Below are 9,093 nucleotides of genomic sequence, written 5' to 3'. Positions count from 1 at the left end.
CTCCAAGATGTGATCTCACGGATATAGAAGGTTGCGGCGGTGGAATTAGGTTTTTGTGGTCGCTTCTGATGTTTTCAGGGTACGGGAGTATATGTAGGCGAAGGAAGTACGTCGGTGGAGCGACGAGGGCCCACGAGGGTAGGGGCGCGCCGGGCACCCTCGTGGCCGCCGCGTTTGTTGCTTGATGTCCACTCCAAGTCTCCCGGTTGGCATTTGTTCCAAAAGATCATTCCCAAAACTTTCATTCCGTTTGGACTCCGTTTGATATTCCTTTTCTTCGAAACACTGAAATAGGCAAAAACATCAATTCAGGTTGGGCCTCCAGTTAGTAGGTTAGTCCCAAAAATGATATAAAAGTGTAGAGTAAAGCCCATAAACATCCAAAACAGGTAATATAATAGCATGGAACAATCAAAAATTATAGATACGTTGGAGACGTATCAAGCATCCCCAAACTTAATTCCTTCTCGTCCTTGAGTAGGTAAATGATAAAAATAGAATTTTTGATGTGGAATGCTACCTAGCATAATTCTCAATGTAATTTTCTTTATTGTGGCATGATTGTTCAGATCCAAATGATTCAAGATAAAAGCTTATAAAACATAAAAATAATAATACTTGAAGCATACTAACAAATAATCATGTATTATCAAAATAGCATAGCCAAAGAAAGCTTATCCCTACAAAATCACATTGTTAGGCCATGCTTCATTTTCATTACACAAAATACTCCCATCATGCACAAGCCCGATGACAAGCCGAGCAATTGTTTCATACTTTTAACGCGCTTCAGCCTTTTCAACTCTTACGCAATACATGAGCGCAAGCCATGGACCTAGCACTATGGTGGTGGTTGCGAAGACAAAAAGGGAGAAGATAGTCTCGCATCAACTAGGCATATCAACGGGCTATGGAGATGCCCATTAATAGATATCAATGTGAGTAGGTAGGGATTTCCATTCAACGGATGCACTAGAGCTATAAATATATGAAAGCTCAACAAAAGAAACTAAGTGGGTGTGCATCCAACTTGCTTGCTCACGAAGACCTAGGGCGTTTTTGAGGAAGCCCATCATTGGAATATACAAGCCAAGTTCTATAATGAAAAATTTCCACTAGTATATGAAAGTGACAACATAGAAGACTCTCTATCATGAAGATCATGGTGCTACTTTGAAGCACAAGTGTGGAAAAGAGATAGTAGCATTGTCCCTTCTATCTTTTCTCTCATTTCATTTTTTCCTCTTTTTTATTTATTTGGTGGGCTCCTTTGGCCTCTTTTTTTATGGGCTTCTTTAGCCTCTTTTATTATTATAAAGTCCGAAGTCTCATCCCGATTTGTGGGGGAATCATAGTCTTCATCATCCTTTCCTCACTTGGGACAATGCTCTAATAATGAAGATCATCACACATTTATTGATTTACAACTCAAGAATTACAACTCAATATTTAAAACAAAATATGACTCTATGTGAATGCCTCCGGCGGTGTACCGGGATATGCAATGAATCAAGAGTGACATGTATGAAAAATTATGAAGGTGGCCTTGCCACAAATACGATGTCAACTACATGATCATGCAAAGAGCAATATGACAATGATGGAGTGTGTCATAATAAATGGAATGGTGGAAAATTGCATGACAATATATCTCGGAATGGCTATGGAAATGCCATAATAGGTAGGTATTGTGGCTGTTCTGAAGAAGGTAAATAATGGGTGCATGATACTGGTGAAAGTTGCATGGCATAATAAAGGCTAGCAAAGTGAAAGGGTAAGTGTGCGTATACCCATGGACTCACATTAGTCATAAAGAACTCATATACTTATTGCAAAAGTTTATTAGCCCTCGAAGCAAAGTACTACTACGCATGCCCCAAGAGGGATAGATTGGTAGAAAAAGACCATCGCTCGTCCCCGGCCGCCACTCATAAGGAAGAGAATTAAAAGAGTACCCCATGCAACAAATTTGTCACACAACTTTTACCATACGTGCATGCTACGGGAGTCAACTTCAACACAAGTATTTCTCAGTTTGATAATTACCCACTAGCATGACTCTAACATTACCACCTTTATATCTCAAAACAATTATCAAGCATCAAATTGATCATAGTTTTTAATGCACTTTCTATGATAGTTTTTATTATACCCAACTTGGATGCTCATCATTCTAGGACCAAATTTATAACCATAGCAAATACCATGCTGTTCTAAAAGACTCTCAAAATGATATAAGTGAAGTATGAGAGATCAAATTTCTTCAAAATAAAGCCACCGCCGTGCTCTAGAAAATATAAGTGAAGCACACAAAGCAAAACTATCTAGCTCAAAAGATATAAGTGAAGCACATAGAGTATTCTAATAAATTCCAAATCAAGTGTGTCTCTCTCAAAAGGTGTGTACAGCAAGGATGATTGTGGTAAACTAAAAATCAAATACTAATATCATACAAGACGCTACAAGCAAAACACATATCATGTGGCGAATAAAAATATAGCTCCAAGTAATGTTACCGATAGACGAAGACAAAAGAGGGGATGCCTTCCGGGGCATCCCCAAGCTTAGGCTTTTGGTTGTCCTTGAATATCTTTGGGTGTCATGGGCATCCCCAATCTTAGGTTTTTACCACTCCTTATTCCATATTCCATCAAATCTTTACCAAAAACTTGAAAACTGCACAACACAAAACTCAACAGGAAATCTCATAAGCTCCATTAGTGCAAGAAAGAAAAACAACCACATAAGGTACTGCAATGAACTCATTCTTTATTTATATTGATGTTAAACCTACTGTATTCCAGCTTCTCTATGGTTCATACCCCTAGATAATATCCATAGATGCATCAAAATAAGCAAACAACACACTAAAAACAGAATCTGTCAAAAACAAAACAGTCTGTAGCAATCTGTAACTTCCGAATACTTCTGCAACTCTAAAAATCCTACAAAAATAGGACGTCCTAGGAAATTTGTCTATTGATCTAAATAAAAAAGAATCAACGCAAAATCATGTTTCTGTGGTTTATAGTATTCTTTGTCGTGAATGCAAAGTTTCTGTTTTTCAGCAGAATCAAATTAACTATTACCATAGGTTATCCTATAGGTTTTACTTGGCACAAACACTAATTAAAACCTGAAAACACATCTAAACAGAAGCCAAATGAAATATTTATTACTAAACAGAAGCAAAAATCAAGAAACAAAAATAAAATTGGGTCACCTCCCAACAAGTGCTATCGTTTAACGCCCCTAGCCAGGCATAAAAGCGAGGATAGATTTAAGTAGTGCCATCTTTGGCACTTGATTCATAAGTAGCTTGCATGATAGATTCATAAGGTAATTTAACTTTCTTTTTTGGAAAGTGTTCCATGCCTTTCCTTAATGGAAATTCGAATCTAATATTCCCTTCCTTCATATCAATAATTGCACCAATCGTTCTAAGGAAAGGTCTACCAAGAATAATAGGACATGAAAGATTTCAATCTATATCAAGAACGATAAAATCTATGGGCACATAATTCCTATTTGCAACAATAAGAAAATCGTTGATCCTTCCAAAAGGTTTCTTAATGGTGGAGTCCGCAACGTGCAAGTTTAAAGAGCAATCATCGAAATCATCGAAACCTAGCACATCACATAAAGTTTTCGGAACCGTGGAAACACTAGCACCCAAATCACATAAAGTTTCTTAATGGTGAAGTGGGGGAGAGGAAAACGAGAGGCAAATGGCAAATAATGTAGTGTGAGGGAGATGAGTTTGTGATGGGTACTTGGTATGTCTTGACTTGAGCAAAGACCTCCCCGGCAACGGCGCCAAAAATCCTTCTTGCTATGTCTTTAGCTTGCGTTGGTTTTCCTTGAAGAGGAAACGGTGATGCAACGAAGTAGCGTAAGTATTTCCCTCAGTTTTTGAGAACCAAGGTATCAATCCAGTAGGAGGCTCCTCAAAAGTCCCATGCACCTACACAAACAAACAAGAGCCTCGCAACCAATGCAATAAATGGGTTGTCAATCCCTTCACAGCCACTTGCGAAAGTGAGGTCTGATAAAGATAATATAATAAGATAAATATTTATGGTATTTTTATGATATAGATTGGAAAGTAAAAGATGCAAATAAAAGTAGATAGAAAACTTATATGATAAAAGATAGACCCGGGGGCCATAGGTTTCACTAGTGGCTTCTCTCAAGATAGCATAAGTATGATGACGGGTGAACAAATTACTGTCGAGCAATTGATAGAAAGGCGAATAGTTATGAGATTATCTAGGCATGATCATGTATATAGGCATCACGTCCGCAACAAATAGATCAAATATTACGTGAATATTATTACATGAATATTTAAAAAATCATTAAACACTTTTTAATCACATGACCATCTTACAAAAAATGTATTGACTACATTATTACATATTGTTAGGTATGTAGCGCATGTCAGAATGGCGGTACGACACAAGGTAGAGCCTAGCATTGGGCGCTACCTAAAGGTCGAGTTATCTGAAATAATTTCACAAAGAGTTTACTATTTTAATTAGTTTTGCTTTTTGGTTATATTTTCCATTTTGCCCTGCACATCAGTTTATGATGCTCTACGGGCAGCAAATTAAAGATGATCATTTTTGGTTTGTCTCTAAACTGTATGCAGTCTTCACCGACTGGGAAAGTCTGAAAGCTAGTCATACATTACACTTCCAATGGTCACAAGCAGTGGGCCCACTTTCCGTTTCCATTAGGAAACCCTCAGCAGATTCCTTCGTTTACAGGCGGTCATGCACTTGCCTTCCTTCTTCCTTCGTTCGCCTATAAGAAATCGCGTCCGATAGAGCTCATTTCGTCCCCCCCCCACACACACACACAGAGCAGGCACCGGCGCCATGGTGTTGCCACCGTGGTCGCACGCAGCAGAGGTCACGGAGACGCACGCCTACAACTGTGGGAGAGTTCTCCTGCGCGTCTTCCACCACCGCAAGCCGACCCATGTCCCCAGCTCCCTGCACATTCACGTCGGCGTGGTTCTGTCGCACGGAAGGCCCAGGACCGGGACCCACGCCAACTCACCTGCAGGGTGGAGCATCAACGCCTCGTGGACAACCGGGCGCCGTTTAACCACCGCGTCTAGGTCGCAGACCCTGGTGTCTTCCGGAACTACGAAGCCTGCCGTAACCTCATCCACGGCATGCTCGTCGACGGGCCGGTGACTCGCGACTACGACCTCAGCCCCAGGAACTGTGGGGACCATGATCACCCGCAAATAGACTTCGCCGATTAGATCGACCACAAGTTCGATAGCCTTGAGGCTGTCGCCCTGCGCTTCGACATCAACATCGCGTCGTCACTGCTGGTATGTTTGGTTTACAGCCATCCACAGGCCCTAATCTGCGCGTGCTAAGAGGCCGACGCTGCTGCAGGACCTCTAGCGCATCCGGTCAGGAATGCGTGATTTTCCATTTGGAGTTGGATACTGGTGAGTAGGATATTGTCAGGATGTCGTGCTTCCAAACCCACGCCTTCCACATCCCATGCATCAAAGGGTGGTTCTATCAAGAGTCCAAGTGCCCAATTTTCCGGCGTGAGGTGATGGATTACTTCGGCTTTAGATTCTGAGATTAGATTGTTGAAGGTGCTTGACTCATACATCTCGGATGCAAAGATGTTGATAGATTACATAGCCGAAGAGTAAATTGAGAGATTTTGTAGCTGAATATGGTTTCAATTAATGAGCAGCAGTTCATAGATCTTGCGGTCCTATGATCTAGGTTTCATGTATAACATATCCAGAAGTTAACAATTGAGTTGGCCTCGATATGTATGCATGGAGGACTTGTCAAAAAATTTAAGTGATGATTTTCTTATCAACAATTGTAGTTTATTCTTTTAATTCTTTTTAAGAGCATACAGTAGAACATATATAGACGATCCACACACCTATAACGCCCTGTAAGGACAATATATTGAGGTAATAAATATTTGTGATTCCTAAACAATCACAGTTGAGAGAATAAACTTCAAATGTAAACATTTGGATCCCTAACTTGCTGCTCTATTCGTCTTAACATTTTTTTGCATTTGTAGTTCTCCCTCAACGTTTAATTTTTTTCATACAAAGTAAATCTCAGATTGTATGATTTTTGTAAGAATGAGTCACACACTCTTTTCATTATATGATTTTGTAATGCATGAATTTTTTAATTACAACAATATTTAAAAAACCATTGAACACTTTCTAATCACATGACCATCTTAATTACTAATACATATTGACTATTTATTACATGATTACATTTTTCTAAAAACTCAAACATGTTTTAAAATGCATTCAACACTTGTAGGCCGCGATGAAACTAACATATGTTTACACTATGTATATGCAACAATATATATGCAACAACATATATATAGAAGAGACCAGCAGGCAATATTCTGTTACTGTAAAAGATGACACCTTTTTAAAATTTACAAATGCACAAAAACAGGGCGCCATCGATATTCAGCATAGATGTAAACAAGGCGAGCAAAATGTAAAAGGATACTAACATGGTAATGTACGCTTGCATTCAGCCACCAATAACAGATAACAAGTGACAACAACAATTAGTATTACCTAAAAGCAAATATATAAGTGACTAGGTCATTCATACAACTAGGCATTATCCATTGGATCGTGTATCTCTTACAAAATATGTAAAGCTAACCAGCATTGTTCAAAGCCACAAAAGGGCATGCACCTGCAGAGCACGTTTTGGAATGCTGCCACGAAACTAGACCATTAGGCACACACACACACACACACAACGACTAGTTTCTACAAAGGCATTTGTGCCAGCATGTCAAATGCATGAAGCAGCAAGGACTTTCAGGCAATCATCCGACAACCAAATCCGCCAAACAGGGAATACTATAAGGTAAACCATCCAGGAAATCTCCATAATTGCACATAAGATGCACTTCCCTGCTATCCATATCACACGACAGATTCACCTCCTTCCAGTTAGTAAGGAAAATCAAATTACGATCAGGATGAATTGCAAACATCTCATACTTAAAGGTCTTGTCCTCTTCGTCGCAATCCTCTCTGGCATATTCCCTTCCAAACAGTTGGGGAACATCAACAGTATGCTTTAGGGTCCACACTTCACTAGCATAATCCTCAAGTACACACACAGAGAGTTGTCATAATAAGGAACCATATACCAAGCATGCAATTTCCCCTGAGAGTATCCAACTGAGGTATAACCAGACCTGGCTTCTTCCCTTCCTTCCGGGAGAGCAATTTCCCGACAAACATCCCCCTCTGAGTCCACTGCAGCTATAATAGGTTCCTCGGTCACCAAATGCATAAAATGCGTCATGTCATTCAAAAAGGCACATTCTGCAGTAAAAGGAGGATACTCTCTGTTACCCCCCCAATCACAGTTGTACTGAGTCCATCGCCTAGTTTCCGATGAGTATATATATCTCCACATCGTAGTCGAACTCTACCAGGGGTGTAAACACCACAAAGCGGAACAGAACGACCACGTCAAGAAAAGCCAGAAAGGCTGTGCCAGTTTGAAGTGTGCGGGTTCATCATCCTCTTCATCCTACCATACTATAGGAGGCAACACAGTCTACTGCCCCATCTAGGTTGTCGGATCCCACACATACCAAGCATTTCAAAATTATACACACAATATGCTCGATATGTAAAAATACAACATGGCATCACAACAAAACTCTACGACTCAAAGTATTTATTCAGAAGGCTTTGAAGAGTCTGATATTACAAACATGGGTATCATGACCCAACATACAAACTATACAAGCAAAGGAAGCATAACATGTCTGACTAGAGACAACTACAAATGAAAAAGGCTGAGATGCATGACTATCTACAAGACCCTCCCAAGGGTACAAGATTGTAGCTGAGGTAGCAAGCTAAATGTCGTAGTCCACGCGTAACTACTAGTGAGACTGAAATCTCTCTGCAAAAATAGAAATTAAGCAAACTCGAGTACAAATGTACCCAGCAAGACTTACATCAGAACTAGCTACATATGCATCAGTATCAACAAAGGGGGTGGTGGAGTTTAACTGCAGCAAGCCAACTTTGACTGTGGCTATCCTGAACTAAGACTGCAAGTAACTCTTTTGAGATGGCGCACACGAGTCCACATATTCACCATATCAATACACCACTATGGATCCGCTCCCGTCTCCCTACGAGAAAGCCATCCATAGCGATCACACTTTTCTTGCGCATTTTAAAGTATCCACTTTCACTTGTCTATGAACTGTATAAGCACACCAGCAGTCCTTTACCACGGACGCGGCTATTCGGACAGATCGTTTATAACCTTACAGGGGTGTACTTCTTCACACATATTTCCACCACTTAGCGCCTGCACACGACATGTGCTCGGCAGACTTCAAGCGAAAGACGACGTGGGTGTGGACCACGACCTGACTAACCACATAAGTCCCTAGTCTAGGTTTGTCGTCTATTCAGGTTCCATCTGCAGGGAGTCCGGCCGAGGTTTCCACTACGGCCCTGAAGGATGTGTGCAGGGTTCCTGAGACACCAAACGGGCGACTCGGTACACCGGGCCACTTGCCTACCGCATCATAGGCTTCATAGCCCACCCCTTCGATCTGCGCTACTGAAGGAAATATGCACTAGAGGCAATAATAAAATTGTTATTTTATATTTCCTTATATCATGATAAATGTCTATTGTTCAGGCTAGAATTGTATTAACCGGAAACTTGATATATGTGTGGATACATGGACAAAACACCGTGTCCCTAGTATGCCTCTACTTGACTAGCTCGTTGATCAAAGATGGTTAAGTTTCCTAACCATAGACATGTGTTGTCATTTGATGAATGGGATCACATCATTAGGAGAATGATGTGATGTTCAAGACCCATCCATCAGCTTAGCATAATAATCATTCAGTTATATTGCTACTGCTTTCTTCATGTCAAATACATATTCCTCCGACTCAATGGCAGAGACAAGGGGGGCGAGCAGGGGCCTGGCCCCCCTATGATCGACAGAAGTCTCGAGAGCTAGCAGAAATTAGCGACAAGATATTGGCAATTATACGTA

This window comes from Triticum dicoccoides, chromosome 3B (genome assembly GCF_002162155.2).
Source record: "Triticum dicoccoides isolate Atlit2015 ecotype Zavitan chromosome 3B, WEW_v2.0, whole genome shotgun sequence".
Taxonomy (NCBI): Eukaryota; Viridiplantae; Streptophyta; class Magnoliopsida; order Poales; family Poaceae; genus Triticum; species Triticum dicoccoides.
The sequence above is the reverse complement of the archived record's forward strand: the minus strand, read 5'-3'. Positions refer to the sequence as shown.